This window comes from Phascolarctos cinereus, unplaced genomic scaffold, assembly GCF_003287225.1.
Source record: "Phascolarctos cinereus isolate Bilbo 61053 unplaced genomic scaffold, phaCin_HiC Scaffold_726;HRSCAF=1367, whole genome shotgun sequence".
Taxonomy (NCBI): domain Eukaryota; kingdom Metazoa; phylum Chordata; class Mammalia; order Diprotodontia; family Phascolarctidae; genus Phascolarctos; species Phascolarctos cinereus.
The window spans coordinates 210,981,788-211,002,738 of record NW_027556098.1 but is presented as its reverse complement, the minus strand read 5'-3'; the positions used below and the strand labels follow the sequence as shown (position 1 = coordinate 211,002,738).

Here is a 20,951-nt window from a genome sequence, read left to right as displayed (position 1 = left end):
ACAGTTCTGGGACTGCCATCAGATTTCCATATTCCGGTAATATGATGATGATCTCAATGTCCTAATGAGAAGGGTTGCTAGTACAGGAAACCATAACCTGATAGGTTTTAGCCATCCACACTCATCCCTGTCATCGTTATTATTTGAGGGTGGAATGGGAAGGGATAAAAGGGGAAGAAATTTTAAAAAATACAATTTTGTTTCACAGCAGACTCAAATACAAGAAAACTCTGCAACAAAGGTGCCCACAAATATGGAATCCACAAATGGGAACAGCAGTTTTGCTCGGATCGACAAGCATCTGCCTAGTTCATTTGGTGGGAGCGCAGTCCACAACCTGAACTGCAGAGAAAAATACTCTCCAGAGTCCAATAATCTTCAGGGAGCCTCAAATAAACCTTTTGTTTGTTGGGCCAAAGTAGGTCAAATTTGTTTAAGCGTCACTAAGGGGCAGATCTTATTTTTGTCCCTGTACTGAAAGGCAAAAGGTACCTACTTAATTAAGGAAGGGGTTTTATACAATGATTATGCCTGATGTAGAACTGATTTTCATTTGTTACTGAATTTCCATTACCTTTTGTCCCCAGTGCCCCTCATAACAATGTGATTTTTTTAACTGTGTAAGAAGTAAAATTGATGTGATAAATCCCAAACTAGAGAAAGTCAAGAAAATATATATTATTTCCTTTCAAATGAAAGGAACAGAACTGCCTTTTTAAAAAAAAGTATGTAAAATTTCTTTTAAAAAATTAAATAAACAACCCTCTACTTCCTATAAAAGAAAGTATAGGAAAATGTCTAATTCCATTCAAAAGAAAAACAAAAACCCTTACTTTCATTTCCTACAATTTATATCTAGATCCGGCCACGTCCGTCAGGCAGTATTCAAAATGTTCCAGGGTCAAAGAGAAAGAGAATTGTGCCTGGGTGAAAGCATAGTATCAGAATGATCTCTTCCCTTTCTGTTCCCTCTCTGGTGCCTCTTTCCCCTTCCCCACCAAAGGCAGGGGCGTTGCTTAAAGCTCGGGGCTGGCGTTCAAGTTTCCGTGTTCCCAGCCGCTGGCAGGTTTGCCAGCTGCGCGAATGCGGGGGACCGGAGGACCCTCCTGGGCTCACGCTGTGCTTGGAGATGGAGCCGCTGAGGGCCGAGATGTACTGAAGCAGAGCGGTGCTTCGATATAAACCGAAACACCTTCGTTACCCCCTGCCCAGCGATCTTATTACAGTAATTGTTTCTGGTAGCGTCAGATTCATTGCATTTTTGGAGAAGATCTTAAGGTGATTATTCCGTATCAATCATAATGATCTTACTCAATCCCTCCTGCAATTTATTTTATTTATTTTTTGGTTTGGTTTGGGGTTTTGTTTGTTTTAGTTCGGATTTTTCAGCAAAGTCAGTAGTAGCTGTCCAGAGAGAAGTGCTCAGGCCTAATCCCTGGATACATAGGACAATGGGTACGGGCACCACCTAGTGGATCGTCTTGACCTGGAAAATTATTATTATTTTTTTTTTTAGGGAGGTAAGAGGGTGGGGGCAGACTGGGAAGAATGGATAGAGAAAGAGAGAGTAATGAGTTCAGGCAGATGAGGGCCAAAGATGAAGCAGGATCATAAAATGATATCCATTCAAGGGCTTAATCTCATCCAAGGATTTAAATAGAATTCATTAAATAAAATGAGTTTAGATATGTAAATGAGCTTAAAGAGCTATATATATGATGTTAGCAAGTGTTCTTTAACTCAAAAATTTCAGAGACAGAAGACTCAAAGCCCACAATTAATTTTGCCTTTGATTTCAAGTTCTTTAAAATAAATATTGAGTAGAAAAGCAAAAAAAAAAAAAGAAAATTAGTCACTTATTTAAATTCTTCTCCTTGGTTGGATTTCAAGAATCAATATTTCAATACAAATTTAAAATGTAAAAGGTTCATTTGCCATTCATCCGTGTATCAGTAATAGACATATTAATTATTATAATTATTAATTAATCAGTAATAGAAATATTAATTTTCACTAAAATATAGCTAACATTTTTCCTGTGACAATGCAAACTTTCATTCAGTTATACACATACATTTAATGAACTTCACAATCAGTCAGTAAGCAGGAATCATATCTTACTTTTTTCTATTACCTCATGGATATACCTTAATCAAGTCCCTTAACCTGTAGTCCTGAAAGAATCTGTTTACATAACACTTCCCTCAACTGTTTCAACTCTTTCCTCTTTTCTTCTTAACCCCTCTTCCCCTCCCCAGTTCTTATACTTATCAAAACTTATCATCTTCCAAAGGGAGGATGCTTTCTTTATCTCCTCTACTGCTGTATCACATATCTATATCTATATCTATCTATCTATATCTATATCTATATCTATATATATAAAACTGTATCTTCACCTGTCTCTTAGACACAGCATGTTCATCTCAGCCTTTGCAATCCATCTCAAGGTATACCTCCTTCCTTGTCTAATCTCCCCTGTATTGATCATTCCCTAACTCTGTTTCCATTAGGTAGTATCTTGCCTTTTTCTTGCATCTTTGCAATAGTCTTTCCTATATTTCTCCTATGGAGGCTACTACATTCAGTGTGTTGCACACAGTAAGAGCTTTATAAGTATTTGTTGAATTTGACTTTAGATCTTTATGTCGATGTTGTTAAAGATGTCCAATGTGATGATTAAGACTTTTGCCATTCTTTTACTATTTATGTGATTTGATAGTGTAAATGGTTATTAGTTAGAGTAAATATTATAAGAAATCATTTCAATGTAGAATGAAACAAGTAGAACCAGGAAAACAGTGTACATGATGAACACAAAAATGTAAAGGGAAAAAACAGCTTAGAATTATTTCAGAATTCTGACCAGTCCAAGCACCAATCAAATATCCAGCAACTGATGACAAAGCATTCTACCTGCCTTTCAGCAGAAAAGTGATGAACTAAAGGTGCGGAATGACTATTTTGCTTCATCATAATAATCTTTTACAGGGGAGAGCTTGGGGGGTGGGGTAAGTTACTGAGTAGAGATGCAAAGGGGGGGATTTACCTAAGCCATTATTTAATAATGTCAAGCTGCTAGGTAGAACAGTGGATAAAAGATTAGGCCTGATGTCAGGAAGACCTGAGTTCAAATCCAGCCTCACACACTAGCTGTGTGACCCTAGGCAAGTCACTTACCCTTGTTTGCCTCAGTTGCCTCATCTGTAAAATGAGTTGGAGAAGGAAGTGGCAAACTGCTCCAGCATCTTTGCCAAGAAAACCCCCAGTGAGGTCGCAAAGAGTCAGACACGACTGAAGTGACTGAGCAACAACAGCAAAATTTAATTAAGCATTTTGAAAGCACACAGAAGAAAACAAAAAGAAGTTCAGAAAAGAGCGCAAAGTGATTTTGTCAGTATTATGTTAAATTTAAAATAAATTTTAAAAAAATAAACTGTGCATAACAGCTCATGGTTTCTTAATTTTTTCTCCAAATGCTGAACTATTTATGATTATTGATAATAGTTAAGTTCATAATAAAAAAAATCAAATTAAATAATTTTACTACATTTTTGTGTTCTGCTTTACCAAAAAAAATGGAATTCTAAAAATGGAATAAATCAATAATATTTATGTTATACAAAACTAATCAGTTATTTTAAACAGTGCTAAAAAAGTATTCAAGTTGGCAATATTTTCTTGTTCAAAGACTGAACTATAAACAAAAGAGTATTCAGAAGATTAAAGGTGTGGACAGAGGAAGGAAAAGAAACTACTTCACCAACAAAAAGGTCTTATGGATGAGAAGCTACAAGCCTGCTTTTTTTAGCAAAACTTTTAAACAATAGAGTGGAAGAACTAGGGGAAATAGGAGATTTGGTAGGAACTGTTTTCATCATTGACTTGTTCCACTTAACATATATTAATTTTAAGGAAAGCTCTTCACCTAAGATTGGCATTACAAATAAACAGAACAGGTAATTTCAGGGATGCAGACATTCCTGTCTTTAAAAAATCCCATACACCCCTTCTAGATTAGCTAACATTTGAAATTTCACACTTATAGCTTCAGTCCTTTGGCCAAAGTCCAATAATATTATTTCCTATCAAAATGCCATGATGAGAAGTAATATATTAAGCCTAACTTTTCACTTATGCTTTAGCATGAATGAATTTGTCAGATCTATTCAGGAAACAAAGTGTGAAGATTCTGGGAGCCTGAGGTTAGGAGTGAAGAAAGATATACAGAAAACATGCTAGTATTGTGGCTTCAGAACCTGAAGGTAACCTTAGAGGTCACTTGGTACAACTCTCTCATTTTACAGATGGGAAAACTGAGACCTAGAGAGATTAACTAATTTACCTAATATCACATTTCATAGGAAGAGAAACCCTTAGATTTGAACCCAGGTCCTTTGACCCTAAATCCAAAACTTAATAGGAAGGAGGAGTGAGGGTGGGAGAATACAATGATAAGGGTTTTCAGCACCAAAAACAAACTATTTGACCGTTATGCCTAAAGCCAATTCTGATAATTATTGCTAATCATCACTATTGTAAATCAGAGTGACCACTCATGACCATTCACATCAAAACAAAAGAAAATGACTTTTAATTTATTCATAAGTCACATAGTACTTGTTCTTTCTTTTTCTGACACATTTCTATTTTAATAATAAAAATAATAATGGCTAGTATTTCTATAGTACTAGCTAATAATATTAGCTAACATTCATATAGTGTTTATGCTATGTAACAGCCACTGTGCTAAGTGCTTTTACAACTGTTATCTCATTTGATTCTCACAACATCCCTGGGAAGTGTGTGCTATTATTATCTCCCATTTTACAGAAGAGGAAACTGAGACAAAGGCTAAGTGACTTGCCCAGAGTCACACAGCTAATAAGGGTCTGAGGTCACATTTGAACTCAGAATTCCTGGCTCCAGACCTGGGATTCTATCCACTGCATCACCTAGCTTCTCCATTTGGGCAGTATTTTTTTTTTTAACTTAACTATCCCAAAATACTTTAGCTATGTAACTTTTCTCAATACGCAATGAATTTAGGCTTCATTTTTCAGAGCATGATTTTGGTCATGATGGACAGAGTGCTAGCTTGGATTCACAAAGATCTGAGTTCAGAATCCTACCTCTAATACTAATTAGCTATGAGTACAAGGAGTTCTCATGTCAGATAATTGTATCACGATATAGTTTATCATGAAAGGCAACAGCGCTACCGGTGTTATACTAGAGCTTGCATCTACAACCTGAAGACCTGGGTTCGAGTCTTGCTTCCAATACTTGCTACCTGTGGATAGAGGTAGTTTACACTAGGTAATTTGATCCTCTTGACACTTACTAGCTGTGTGACCCTGGGCAAGTCACTTAACCCCAACTGCCTAAAAAAAATGTATAAAAATAAAAAATTTGATCCTCATATTCCATGCCATTTCAACACTAAAGAGAACTTTTGTTTTACAATAGATGCTACTAAGGGCCTATGTCAAAGAGTCAGTCTAGCAGAGACTTCCACAGTAAAGAAATAAAAGTAGATGTGCTTTAAATTAAAAACCCTAATAATATCTGCAAATCTATGAATATATGCACACAGAATAGGTATGCATAATTTCTGAGTATGCTCATAAAATGTTCAAGCTGGAAAGAACTTTAGCAATCACTCAGCCCATCCCCTCTCATTTTCTGGTGAGGATACTGAGACCTAATTTGACTCCTCCAAAATGCTTTAAAAAAAAAATACTATCTTATTTGCTCCTCACAACAGCCCTGCTAGGAAGGTGCTATAATTATGCCCATTATATAGATGAGGAAATTGAGGCAAACAGAGGGTACATGACTTGCCGAGGGTCACATGGCTACCAGGTATCTAAGCCTGGAGTTTTACTCAGGTCTTCCGGACTCCTGTGCACTATGGCGCCACCTAGCTGTCTCTAAACATAGATTGTTACAGTCAAGATTACAACAAATTCTGCCATAGGGCTTTTTTCTTTTTTCATAAAAAAAATAATATTTTAAAATTTCCCCAAAATGACATATAACATACTTCCTCATAAAACATCAACCCAATAATGTTTTTACCTTTGTTGTTCATATTTTCTATGCTTAATTTTATAACTGAAGTAATAGTGATGGTGGATTTAAATAAGTAATTTTTTAAAAGGAAGCAAACATAATGCACTTTGCAAAGGTGGGGGCCTATGATTATGAAACATTATAGATACTGTCACACAGCCAATGTTCATTAGTTTGGCCAAATTACTTTTTTAAAATTCATATAAATATAAATACATATATACATATGAAGTGTGGCTTTCTGGGTAAGGGGAAGGATATGTTTGGAAATGAAAGTTATATAAAAACAAAAGATTTCATTAAATTTGTTTTTTAATAAAACAATCATCAAGAAAAAGTGATAGAAAAAATACATGGATAGAACAGAATACTGCTTGAAGATAGTAATCTCATTCTTAGTAATCCTAGAATAAAAACTGTGATATACTGCAGACTTTTACTTCATATTTATATCTATATTATTTTGTTTATATTTTTAAATAATAATATTTGTATATTTGGTAGAAAGAAGAAGATTTTTAACTTGTATCAATTCAAACGTTAAACCAAAAGTAAAGGGTTTTTTTTCTTTCTCCTTAAGGTTTACTTTCCCTTTTCTAACCTCCCCCCTATCAAAAACATTTTTTTTCCCTAAAGGCTCCGGTCCAAAGTCAAATATGAGCCACTCAAACTCTCCAAGGAAAATGTCTAATTAGTCAGGAGTAAATGACAACGGAGTTATTGGTGACAAGCATTTTCCATACTTTATTTAGTGCCCATACTCAATGAGGCCATGGTCAGATAAGATGTTATAAAAGTCAAGAGAATTTATTTTGAATTTTCAGTTATCATGTAAAAGAAAAAGCCATTTCCTTAAACAGGAAATGTATTAATAATGGCACAAAGGACAGTATAAGTCATACTAGAGAATGCTGTGTTTCCCTTCATAAAGTAAATAATATACTTGTTTTTCAAAGAGTAGGAATTCTTTAAGGTAGACGCTCAAAGGAGGGAGATACATCTATGTGGTTCAGCCGTTTCGGTCGTGTCCAACCCTTCATGACCCCATTAGGCAGAAATACTAAAGCGGTTTGCCATTTCCTTCTCTAGCTCATTTTACAGATGCAGAAACTGAGACAAACAGAGTTAAATGACTTGGCCAGGTCACACAGCTAGTAAGTGTCTGAGGCCAGATTCGAAGTCAGGATGGTTCCAAGCCCAGTGTGCTCTATCCACTGTGCTCCCTAGATGCCCCACATATGAAGATACAATGCTATACATGTATGTGTTTTAGTACTGCCTCTTTGGCTCATTTCCTAAGCTTAATGCACATCATTAAGAAATGAAGTTTGAAGTATCTCAGTCTTACATTTTTCATCATTATTATGTTTGCACCTTGACCAAATAAAATAACATTATTTACTTTGTATATATAATGCAGATTTTTATTTCGATACAGGTATCCTCAAACCTATGCCTATGCCTTCTTCAGATGATCAACTGTAAGTGTAAAACACATCCTATGGACCTTCCACAAATAACACCATAAGAAAATAGTCATACATTTTTGCAGCATCAACATTTTCACACATTGATAATGCTGAGCTTTGTGATCCTTTCAAAAGTGAAAATGTTTCCCAAGATACTACTGTTATTCAGTCACATAAACTTCCCTTTCATCTTTGACCATGTCATTTACATTTGACTAGCCCAGACGTTGGCTGAAACGGTGCTTCTCTGTAAGTACGTAAGTAATTGAAAGAATCTGAAAAAATGTTTTAAAAAAAAGTCTTAGAATGGGAAGGGGACATACTAAAAAAATAGGCTTCATTTTCCCAGTACATAGAAATAGCCTTCAGCTCAATATATATACCAGCTCAACCTGATTTTTTTCAATTTCATTTGGAAAATTTTCTAAATCTATGGAACTATAGGAGTTTTAACTGACCATAGCCTAATGAGAATAAATCTCTTTTATAATGACTTATTTGAAAGAGAGTAAACTAGATTTTTTCCTATCCCCTTCATATAAAGGGTTGCAGTAGGCTTTTTTTTTCATTTTGTTAGGCAGTGGGGTTAAGTGACTTGCCCAGGGTCACACAGCTAGTAAGTGCTATGTGTCTGAGGTCAAATTTGAACTCACGTCCTTCTGACTCCAAGGCCGGAGTTCTATCCACTGTGCCACCTACCTGCCCTGTAGTAGGCTTTCTAAAAAAGGTCTATGACCAGGGGCAGCTAGGTGTTGCAGTGGATAGAACACTGGCCCTGGACTCAGGAGGACTTGAGTTCAAATCCAGCCTCAGACACTTAACACTTTCTAGCTGTGTGACCTTGGGCAAGTCACAAAAACCCCATTGCCTAGCCAAAAAAAAAAAAAAAGAGGCCTATGACCATGTCACCTCCAAAATAAAGCATAAGTTTAGGCCACAATGATTAAAAATCTTTTGGGTCCTTCAGGTAGCTAAACAAACATCTAAACTTCACCGACAATAAATTATTGCTTCACTCGGTGCCCTGAATACACAGAGTAAATATGGTCAGTTAAATCAGAAGCTCTAAAGGATCTTGAAGATTGACAAGTCTAACTCCTCTTTTACAGATGAGGAAAGTGAGGCCCAGTGAGGTTAAGTGACTTGTCCTGGAACACACAGCCATTTAATGATAGAGGCAGGAGTTAAACTTTTGTCTTCTCGGTGCTTCCTCTTCTGGAAACTATTTGGCACAGTGAATAGAGCCCTGGGCCTAGAATTAGGAAGGTCTGAGTTCAAATTCAGCCTCAGATATTTACTAACCATGTAAATATGGTCACTCAACCTCTGAATGCCTCAGTTTCGTCAACTGTAAAATGGGAATGCCTCCCAGAATTGTTGTAAGGATAAAATAAGAGAATGTCTATGAAGCATTTTGCCTAGCGCCCGGCACATAAACAGCAACTAATGCTTGTTCCTTTCCTTCCAAATCCAGTGCTCTTCTAGATGCACATAATGCCTCTGCTGTTCACAGTTACATTACTGCCTGATTGTTGCCCCACCTAAAGTTCCTATTTTTAAAAAGTTCAGGCCAAAGTAGGCAAGGGACCTTCTTGGAAGCTTTGAAGGGTTTTCTCTTTGGAAAAGTAATTTGGGGGGCTAGTACAACTGCAAGTCTCCTAGATTTTTGTTTTTTTTCTTGTGTTTGTACCCCTTTGTGCTTTTAACACTTTCAAACATTATTAGAGATCCTGGGTAGATAATTTTCTCCTTGAAGTCCCTTTATACTTTGGTGGGGGGGGGGTGAGGGGCAGTGAAGAAGGAAAGAAACTTATAATCTTAGGAAGGGATAGTTTTAAGGGCAGCTAGATGGCGCAGTGGATAGAGCACAGGCCTTGGATTTAGAAGGACTGGCGTTCAAATCTGGCCTGGACACATAACATTTACTAGCTGTGTGACCCTGGGCAAGTCACTTAACCCCCATTGCCCAACCAAAAAAAAAAAGTAGGAAGGGATAGTTTTACCTTGCAAACAGTAATAGTAGGATTCTTTTGTCTCTCTGATTTTTCTGTGACTTGTGATGCCCAAGGTTTCAAAAATGGCTCAGCGGTCACCTGAAAATGAGGCCTCCATAGAACCTAAGCAAATGAAAATTTGGTCTCAACAACTCAAAACTGTTAATAGACCTGAATTCACTTTGTCTGAATCAAAAATATATTCCATTAGGTCAATTTGATCAAGGTTAAAATTCACCAGTCCATCTAGTGTGATTGGCAAGATTGCCCACTATAGAGCAGACTTGACAAAAATTTTTCACATGGGTAGAACTGCTATCCATCCTCTATCTAGTTTGATTTGTAGGGATTTAAAGAACTTGGAAAGTATGCCCCCCAAAATATTTGCCCACACCAAAACATTTCCACTACTGAGTTCTTAAATTCTATCATTCCTAATTCATTCTTTTGTGCTAAGTTTGTCCTGTTTCCATAATTCACTTGGAAAATGCAAAGTTGTTTTTATTTTAAAGGGGGGATGGGTGGGGTAGCTTTCTAGAGATAAGATTAACACCCTGGTATAAATGTATTTATCAGATCACGTCCTTCAGGAGAATACAAGGCGAAACACTCCAGAATTTTGTTTGGGACCCTTCTTGGACACGGCCTCTGTGAATGATGAATATAAGTGAAAAAGTACTCATAAAAGAGTTCAGGAATCTAGTCAGCTGAATTTCCAGTGATAATCTCAATTGCAAGATCTAGTCACAATTATTTCCTTGGATTTTATCCATGTTATTGTTTATTGCATCTTTAATTCTGGTCCTATGATATGTAAAGTATAAGGTGTTGTTTTGTCTTGTTTTGTTTTGTTTTTAATTGCCCAGGTAAAGGTGTCTGTTCACTTTCGAACAGATGGAACCCCTCAGGATAAATCAGCTACACTTGTACTTTTGTCTGAAAGTTAGGGCTGAGAGGGCACTAAGAATTCCAGGAAGCCAAAAATTTCTGAGTAATGTATGAATCACAGAGAAGAAATCTGCTGCCTTCTTTTCCTTGGAGGGAATGTTAAAAACTGATCCCTTTTGATAACATAACAAGGTCAATAGGTTTTTGAAGCTTCATTGCTTTGCCTTAACATGTCTCTTGTCATGGGGTAACAAAAGTATTTATGCCCAAGGACTGGCCAGGGAAAAGTGAGTCTCCACTCCCTGCTTAGAGTTTTTAAGCAGCTGGAACCGGTTGATCCTGGCTCTCTGAGGTTCCCAGGTTGGCTGAACCTACCAAAGGAGGGACCAGGACTTGGATTCCTCTTGCCTTCACATACACCCTCAAAATTTCATAGAACTTCCTGTGTGTATAGAAAATTGGCTTAAATGTTTGTCAAATTATTTGCATCACCAAACTTAATGTCTTCTCTTCCAACCTGCATTAATAAATAGGCTTAGCTGCTTAGCAAAGGAACTAAAAAATAAAAAATATATTTCATATATTTGCTTTCTTCCACCAGAAATTCGTAGAGACAGTGAGCCTTAGCTTTTCCAGTCTTCCTGATAATCTTCTTGCTAAATTTATTTGAACAAATGTATCCTGAGGGCTAGAAGGAAAGATGAGATACAAGGCCCAAGTCATGGTGTCCCTTTCTCAACTGAGGAATCCCCAGGCAATTCCTAATACTTTTGACTTAACCGTAGGATGTTCCAGGACACACATTCTCTCCACCAATGTCATGTTTACAAATTTCACAGTAGTAATCGCCCTGAAGGCAATGGACTTTGGAACCCTAAAAAAAAAAAAGATTGCATCAGTGTTGGAGATATAATTTTAATCTTTATTAAAATTCATACATGAATAAAACTTGACTTCTTGCAGAGACCTATGAACCTGTGTTCATCTGCATGAGATATCTAAGGACTGCTAGATTAAGCCAGATAGAGAGCTGTGTAGGGGAGTATTATGTCAACTGTTAGATTACCTTTGAAAGAGAAAAAAAAGAATATATTATAGCCATAGTTGGTTTCTGTTCCGTACTCCAAGAAAAAGGCACTTGGCAATGTTAAATTCAAGGGGGGAGAACAAAAAATCTTGTTGTTTGGTAGCATCTTTGCTGACAATTTGGAGTCATCCATTGTATTACTACTGTAGTGTTATTGAGCTAGTTTTATTAAGGCAAATTTATAGCAATGTTAGAAATTAATACCACTCTTATTTCCTCCACTGCCTGGCTTTATTGAATGCCATGGGGCATATTAATCAGTAAAGCCAAGTAGTGCATGAAATAAAAGTATAAATTAACCTGTAACATGAATGTAAAAAGGGGCTTAATAAAATAGAAATAAATAATACTTTAATGATAATCAACCCAGCCTGTCTGAACTGAGCAAAAAAAGTGTGATAATGCTAAGTATAGAATCAAAAGAACCCCATCCATTTAAATAAAGCTACACTGAAGCATTTACTGAGATGAAATCTGCAGTCAGGGCTGACAATTCCTGTCCTTCATGCCAGAAATGGTGCTGGGGTGCTTGAATTTAACAAATAGGGAACCCAACAGATAAATATATTTACTACATAAAAAAAGATCTGAACAACTAAACTACTCTGGCTAAGGTCCCTATTGGCATCAAAGGCTATTTTCCCCCCAGAAACTTTGTATAAGATCAATATGGTACAGGATAATAAGCCTTGGCTTTGGCATTAGAGGCAAAGGATTGAAGTCCTAGTGGCTACGTTATTTTGTTCATCCATATGACTTTGGGAAAGTCACTTAACTTCTCCAGGCCTCGGTTTCCTTATCTGTAAAATGAGAGAGTTGAACTAGATTTCCTCTAAGGTCCCTTCCAGATCTAAATCTAAAATGCTACGAATCGGGCAGTTGCTAGGTTTTTCCTCCTTGTGCTCTGAGACTTTTTAAAAAGACAACTGGTCTGCCACACTCATTTATTCTAAAAAAAGTTCAACATCTATAGTTGAACATTTAACAATATATTATCTTGGGGCAGCTAAATGGCAAAGTGGAGTCGGGAGAACCTGAGTTCAAATCCAGCCTCAGATACTTGACACTTACTAGCTGTCTGACCCTAGGCAAGTCACTTAATCCCGATTGCCTCATGGAAAAAAAAAATTTATAGATATGTATGTATGTATGTATGTATGTATACATGTATACACACATATAATTTTAGCAAATAAATTTCAGAATTCTTTCGATCATTCTAAGATGCCTGCTATGTCCCAAAGCCTTTTAATATCAGCATTATGCAATGATACTATATAATTGAGGAACCTTAAAATACCATCCCCCAACTGGGAAATGGAAAAACACACCCAAGGGTGTGATCAGGTCACAGCATATTTCTAATCTTGACTTGCACCTGAGAAATAGTAGACAGGGTACTCGATTTGGATTCAGATCATCCCTCTTACGCTTGATGAGCTGTGTGACCATGGAAAAGTCACTTAAAATCTCTAAACCCCAGTTTCTTTTTCTATAAAGTGCAAATAATAATACCTATAGCACCTATTATACCTCTAAGGGTAGTTGTGAAGCTCAAATAAGATGAATATGTAAAGCAGCAGGCAAACCTGAAACTGTTACATACCAGCAATCGTTATTATAAGAGATATCATCAGTTGCATGTATGAGTGAACCTGTTATATAGTAAGGATGAAAGACAATAGATGGACTGCCTAAGGTTTGAGCTAGGTGGTGCAGTGGACAGAGCACTGAGCCTGCAGTCAGCGAGATCTTCATTCAAATCCTGTCTCAGACACTTACTAGCTGTGTGACTCTGGGCAAGTCACTTCTCCTTTCTCAGCAACAGTTTCCTCATCTGTAAAATGATAATAGTAATACCTAGCTCACAGGGTTGTGGTGAAGATCAAATGAGATATTTGTAAAGTGCACTGCAAACTTTAAAATATTATATAAATGCTAGTTATTATTTTGGTATCCTTGAGATGTTCTAAGAACCAGAAGGTCTATTGCACTGAGTGGGCTCTCTGTTTACAAAAGGACATGGATGAGAAATACATAAAATGGGATGTCGTGGTGGGATTGAGATCTGCGTCAATGAGAGAAAATACTCACCCTGAGAAGAAAACAGATCCTTTCCAGTATCCAAATAGATATTTTCCTAATTAGGGTGTTATTTATAGTGTGGTTCCTACAAAATCATATTCAAAGCTACCTCAGGAAAGCAGTCTTAAAACCAATATGCTTCTGAGAAGACTGAAATAGCTTCCAGCCTCCCTACTGCTAATCTTATTTACAAATCTGAACTTTCACATGCTTTCAAACCTGGTAATGTTTTCATCCATCAAAATTCTTGCCCTTCCATGTTATTAAGATTGACTGACTCCCAAATCATTGAGCAAATAAAAGATATTCCACATACACAAGGTATTATTATTATTATTATTATTATTATTATTATTATCATTATCATTATTATTTGCACAATCTCAAATGTACAACTAATTCTACTTACCCTACAGGGTTTCATTCTGAAAGCATTACTCCAACGGATCTGTGAATTCACTGATATGTGTACCCCTTCCAACAATGCAGAGCACCCTCTCCCTGCCTGTCCCCACATCTGATAAGATTCGACTTGTCTATGTCCTCCCATAAATCTGCCACAAAGGGTTCCCAGGCATGCTGAGGGACCACTGAGTTCTTTTGATATCACCATGTGCTAACAATCAGTTACCTGCTTGCTCTTACTAGATAACCAGCCTATCTTTTTATCTGGCTCTATGTTTCTCTGATGACATCTTTCATACCACTTCTACCCAGTAATGTATTATCTGTAAGGTGTTTCAGCCTATTCAGGCTCCCTGAGAACCCCTCCACTGCTCCTTGGAAAATCCTCACCTTCAATTTTTTGGAGATTATGGTACTTCTTGCCTCACAACTATACACCATCACTGGAAGAATGTTGTTATTAGAGGAAAAAAGACAGAAAATTCCATAAAATTCCTCCTAAACATAGATATTTTTAAACCTTAATTTCTCTATCCTGTTCTTAAAACCATAACCTTGCCATTATGCGCAAGATACTACATTAGGTTCCATGGGAATTAAAAATAGGAATAAGATACAGTCTTTAGTAGGAGAAATGAGATAAACAAAAATAAGAGAGGATAGGAAGAGGTAAATGACATGAAGAGCTTCTATAAACAAAGTGCTAAGTGAGAACAAAGGAAGGAGTGGTCACTTCTAGTTGGAAGCTCAAGGAAGGCCCCAGAGAGAAAAAGCATTGGAGTAGGGTCTTCAGGAGTGTAAAGGGTTTTGGTAGGTGCAGATGGTAGGGAAAGTCACTCCAGGTAAGACGGGCACAAGCAAAGGAATGGAAATAAAAATGTCCAGAGTGTTTAATTATATGGGATTTCCCTGTGAAGTTAAAAAAGATAATATACAAGAGAAACAATCTGACTTTGTTGTTGTTCAGTTGTTTTAGTCGTGTCCATCTCTTCCTGACCCCACTTGAGGTTTTCTTGGCAGAGATACTAGAGTGGTTTGCCATTTCTTTCTCCAGCTCATTTTACAGATGAGGAAACTGAGGCAAACAGGGTTAAGTGACTTGCCAAGGTTCACACAGCTAGTAAGTGTCTGAGACCACATTTGAACTCAGGAAGACAAGTTTTTCTGACCCCAGACCCAGCGTTCTATCCATTGCACCACCTAGCTGCCCTAAAACCAATTTCTGACAGAAGTGGGATTTGACATTACAAACTCCTTAATCCTGAAATTTTCCAACCGTTTTATATAGTCATTAATGCATAAAATTAGATCATAGATTCAAAACTGAAAGGGAACTCAGAAATCATCCAGTCCAACCCGTGCTTTTACAGCAAAGCAAGTCCTATTACCTATGGATAAAGGAATTGAGACCTAGGAAGATTAAGTAATTAGCCCAAAGTCCTAAGTATAAAATACAGGATTTGAACCCAAGTTCTCTGATTCAAAGACCCCAGGCTGTTTCCACTGTAGTATACTGCCTCCTCATTGACAAGAATTAAAACACATTTTGGGGCAGCTAGGTGGCACATTGGATAGAGCACCAGCCAGCCCTGGAGTAGGGAGGATCTGAGTTCAAATTTGACCTAGCTGTGTGACCCTGAGTAAATCACTTAATCCTGATTGCCTCAAAAAAAACCAAAACCAAACAGAATGTTTGGTCCTTCATGCAATGTCCCAAAAACGTTATCAGTGGATTCAGAAAGTAACTTCGGTCTCCTAAATTCCAGTCTGGTCTTCTACATACTAGAATACTCTGCTCAGTTATGAGCTATTAAGCCTCTAATCTCAAATGTTAATATCACTAAAAACTTGATTGTTTCAGTAGTTTCCTTAGAAAGAAAACAGGATTTTTGTTTTCCCTGAATCTTCAGATGGCATTATATACCCAGTGATGCCTATATGATTGTCAGAAGTAGAATAAGAGAGCATTATTACAAGCTACTTGGAATTTCAACTTAATTAACTATAAAATTTAAAACAGGTCAAGAGATAATATTAAACCTGTACTGATAGCAAAGGAATTTTCTCACTAGCTACATCCTCAAGGCTACGTCAAATCTCATTGCTTTGATTTTAGGTATCTAGGTGTTTAACTCTGAACACATTAGTAAGTTAGCACAGAGGTTTGTGGAAGTTATGGACAATTCAATTTTTCTGAGAAACAGAACTCAAATTAGAACAATATTCATCTTTGAGTTAAAAGAGTGGACTCACTGCCAAGTCCTCCTCTCTCTTAATTTTCCTGGGATCCTAACAGGGCCGTGCAATTTAAGGACAAATATTGACCTTGGGTGACCCAAAATTGCATTAATGCAGCTTTAGTCATTATCTGTATTCTAAGCATTTATGTTACAAAAGAAAACCAAACAACAACAATAATAATTACGATAATAACCCAGCCAGCCTAGGAAACTACGACATAAAACAGTATGAGCTCCCCCTGCTGTTTCTACTGCCAAACTTAACTAACCTCTCAGACTGCTGGGGCTTGTTGCCCTGATTTTGAGGCTGATTCATAAACAAACACTAAACAAAACAAAATTAAAATATTAGCAGGCCAGGAAATCAGTGGGCAGGGAGGGGAAGGAGAAATAGGATCGTCAACGTGTTTAATATAATAAGCAAGCTTGTATGTGGAGGAGGAGGTAGCAAAATCTATCTCCTAGAATTCCAAAAGCTGCTTGAATAGGTTCCAGGGAATTTCAAAAATGGTTGTACCACTAGATCTAGACAGAGGTATTTTTCCAAGGCTGGAATTACCACTTAATTGTGGCAAATTTGCCAACTCTGTAAAGCTCTTTGGCAGAATTGGGGAGGGGCACCTCCATTAACGGCTAATCTTTGCCGGGGCTACATTTAAAGTCAACCCAAGGCCCAAAAAAACAGGATAAGAGTTGGTTTTACTTTGGGGTGGGTTAGCTTTTTATTTAAAAAAAAAAAAGGAATGTAATGACATTGAACAGGAGGCAAGCTTAATATTTAGTCCAAGTGAGATCCCAGGTCTCCTCGTGATGTTCGGTTAGAGTTCTGTAGGCTAATGAGTTGAACCATCTGTAGCACTCCGGTGGCAGATGTGTCGAACTTCCATACCATGACAAAGTCTTCTAATAGAGGGCTCTGTGGAGAACTCCAGCAACTGCTTTCCCAGCAAAAGAGACCATATAAGCACCATGTAATCAAATTTACTAAGCATCTGATTATTAGTAAATCTGCCATTTGGAATACATTGTCTTTACCGACCCAGCTCCCAGCTTTGATTTTAAAATTTTTGTTTTTTAAGGTATTATGGTTGTTTTCAGAGAAGAGTAAAGAGTGACTCATAAACTTTACATAGTATGCTTCAAATAAATTGAAGAATTGAAATCTGTGTAGTATAGTTCCATGAATATTAGTTCATTTCTGCCTACTTGCCAAAATCATCATTCTAAAACTATTTGAAATATCCCAAAGGGCTTTGGGAGAATGTGAAAAAATATGTTCAAATTCAAGAATTTTTTTTTAATTTTTAAGTAATGTTACAGTGCATTCATTTGGGAGACAGATTTCATTTAGAATTTTGTTGTATCAAGAGAAGATTCAGAATTAGGCTATGAAGAACTAAATCTTGAAAGCTTTCTTGTAAAAATAATAAACAATCTTCATAATCTAATAGATCCACATTTCATCCCATTTAATTGGCGCTATATGAGCCATTATGTGAGGATTATAATGAGTATCAAAATATTTTAAGCCATTAGAAATTAGACTAGTTTTTTAAATGACTCTATGATGTTGACGCCTAATTTACAAAACATCTGACGCCCTCAACATTTTAAATCAAGAATGTACAAAGTATAATGTACAAAGTATAAAGTATAATTATTTCTAAATAAACACAGAATATTTCTCCTTAGTTTAATACTCAAATTTTTATAGGAAGCCAACTCTTACCATCAACTATCATTTCAGAATATATGAGAACACTAATCCCTTATCATTCACAAAAGATCTCTTCAAATGATATTTTTTCTCTTTAAAAAAAATCTTTTGCAGCATTATCCTAAGAATTATATTCAATTAAGTTAAGTTGAACTTCATCTCACAAAGTGGAAAAAAAAAAAGATCACTACAGTATGCATTATAGAAATGGGGGACATCTGTTTGACAATTTAAAAAAAATTAAACTTTTTAAAAAATAAAGCTTTAAAAAGCTAACTAAAATTGGGTAACTTTATAGATTTTCCTTCTATAAGAACTTAAGGTAAAACAAATGTTTAACTGGTACATTATGATTTAAAGGGTACAATATTCTATAGGTGATCTTAAAAGACCAAAAGCCATAAGGTGATTAAACCAATGGAAAATATAAATGTATTAAGCAAGAATACATAGATTTTAAAATGAATATATGCAGTATTTAGTTGTGTTCCTTTATTTCTAAAAGGTGTTTAAGAATAGTGTTTCACAGAAAATGCATCACATACAGACAACATCACTAACGATTTTTTTATCTACTAATATTATTCCATACATATTTCAAATGTATTTCCCCCAGTAGGAAAATAAAACAAATTAGACTGATAGTAGGATTGTGACAATTCTTCTTCCTGCCTATAACCTCCTAAAATTAGATCTGCCTTCACACAATATTATTACAAGAAGTTTCAATTCAGGTTATCCTGACTCACTATAGCTGGCCTTCATCAATACGTGTGACATTTAAAAAGAAAAGTTTTCTTTACAACCTTCAGCCTGCTTTTTGTTATAAATTTCTAACACGGTATTAGTAATAATAATTGATTTTAGCAGTAAGTAATAGAGTTATAAACAGCTCCCAGGATTTAATGAAAGAAATGCCTCAGCCCCTGGTTTTATTTATTAGTATTCAAGGAATCTCGGCAACCCCACTAAGATCAGTTATGGCTTAATTAAACCAGAAAAGATGGCCTGCCAATGACTCTTTGTTCTTAAAATAAATACTGTATGTTTTCAATTTTTTTGCAAATCATCATAAATTACTTATATTTGGTTGTATGTTGATTTGGCCCCAGGCCCTAAATCTACCTCCAAAATTAACCACATTTTGCCTTGACTGTTTATCAAATAATGTTCTTTTTTTTTTTACAGTGTCCAATTACAAATATCCACTGAAGAGGTTTTTGCTTTATTAGCCATTTGAGAGTTATTCATCTCAGAGTCCACAGCTAAACCAATGACAGTGGAGGCCGAGGCATGACCATGGTAGAAATATTTGCTGCTTAGAAATGAGCAAAGTTAGACTTACTGCATTTCCTTAGTGCAGTATTTGTAGGAAGGCTCCACCATCATTACATGTCCTGAACATACAGTCAATCATATCTACAGATGAAAAAAAACAAAAACAAGGCTGAAAATTCACTGGGGCAGCAGTTTCTCCATCAATTTTCACGTGAATGATTTCTGTTTTAAGTCCTATTGAGAAAGGATGGCATCTGTTTGGTCTTTACTTCCTCTTCCCCTACCTCCTTTCCCTCGCTTTTTGCCTATCACTCTATCTGTCCCTTTTCGGTCACACTGCAGTGATCTCCCATTATGATCATGAAAAGAATCAACCCTACCCCTTTCGACTATGGGATTAAAGGGCGACATGAGTGGGGACCCTCTGCTGCCACTAGCTGGCGCCATAGCTCCAAAAATGCCCTGATATATTACCGCATATTTTGCTAATTACAGAAGATATTTTTAAATATCATGTAGTTACTCAAGGAAAATGAGAAATATTTTGGATTGTAGATGTACAGCAAAAGTGAAAAAGATTACAATGAAAAGAAAATGGACATTCCCATGCACGTCTCTAAGCTATTGTCTTCAAAACAGAAATGTCTAGTAAAAAGAGTTCGTTTTAATTCATTTACTTGGTCTACCAAGGGGGAGATTGGAGGCTATTGTTTTCTTTACAAACCACCCCCTTTCTATATAAAACAGCAAAGATTTTCACATTAGGTTAGGTTGGGCTAACCTACATGAGCCGCTTTTTTATTATGCCTTTAGTCTAAGAGATAGACGTAGGACATACCAGGGTCACTCACACAAAGCTGCTTTACTGCTGTTGCTATTAATTCACCCAGCCTGTCCCTTTCCCAACCTCTCTCTCCCTAATAACGAGCTAACACTTTCCCTTCTTGTCCATGGACACAAATACTGTCTCAGATTTGGCCCCTCCCTGCCTGCCTTTAGCACAGGCTGCACACTGCCCTTCCAGAATCTTCCATCCCCAAAGCTTCTATGGGGAGGAGCCTGCCTGAGCAGCTAAGGACACATCGCTTCCTGCAAACAGGCTCTCCCTGGCAAATGCTCAGGAAGCAGGAGGATTTGTCCACAAAAGAAACTCTTGGCATGTAAATCAGATATACTGAGATTTAGGCCAGAATCAAGTAAATCTGAGCGTGCAAGCCAGAAGCATAAACTTCCCCAGGAAATGTTCTTTTGCAATATGAAAAAATATCTCTTTCCAAGGAAAATCCATATAACAAGCTGAATCATTTTGGCAAGGGAAGAGGGAATGGGCCAAAACCAAAATGAAATAAAATAACCAAAAACAAAAATTACGTTTTAATTCTTTTAGGCAGACGGTGCGACTCATTCTAACCATGTGGTCAATATTTCCCATTTATTTCTTAATATTCTCCATTTTCCATCTTCTAGCTTTAAAGGAGAAAAAAAAAAACTTGAGGATTTCATTTCCTGACCCTACCCTCTAATTCTTGGAAGAAATTCCTTTTTCTTCTGTTCTGTGCCTTGGGAGGGCTAGCTCAACTCCAAACGAGACAAGAATGTACTCACAGAGTGGAACTCTCTGTACACTGAACACACATATTGAAACAGAAAATAATTCTATCTGTTTCAAGAGCTTTGCAGTCTAAAAGCTTCCCTGATCCTTGCTTTCCCCTA

The 20,951-nt window shown here is 36.6% G+C and overlaps 1 long non-coding RNA gene across 2 annotated transcripts; it reads right to left on the bottom strand.

Moving 5' to 3' along the window:
• Positions 1–16,955: 16,955 nt before the first annotated feature.
• LOC110211604 (uncharacterized) lies at positions 16,956–20,227 on the bottom strand. Of its 2 annotated transcripts, none has more exons than XR_002325446.2 (3): positions 20,077–20,227; positions 19,306–19,379; positions 16,956–17,181 (listed from the first exon to the last, which is right to left on the bottom strand). It is a non-coding gene; the product is annotated as an uncharacterized LOC110211604 (long non-coding RNA). The 2 variants fall into 2 exon arrangements; XR_013482740.1 differs by having other exon boundaries at positions 16,956–17,178.
• Positions 20,228–20,951: the final 724 nt, after the last annotated feature.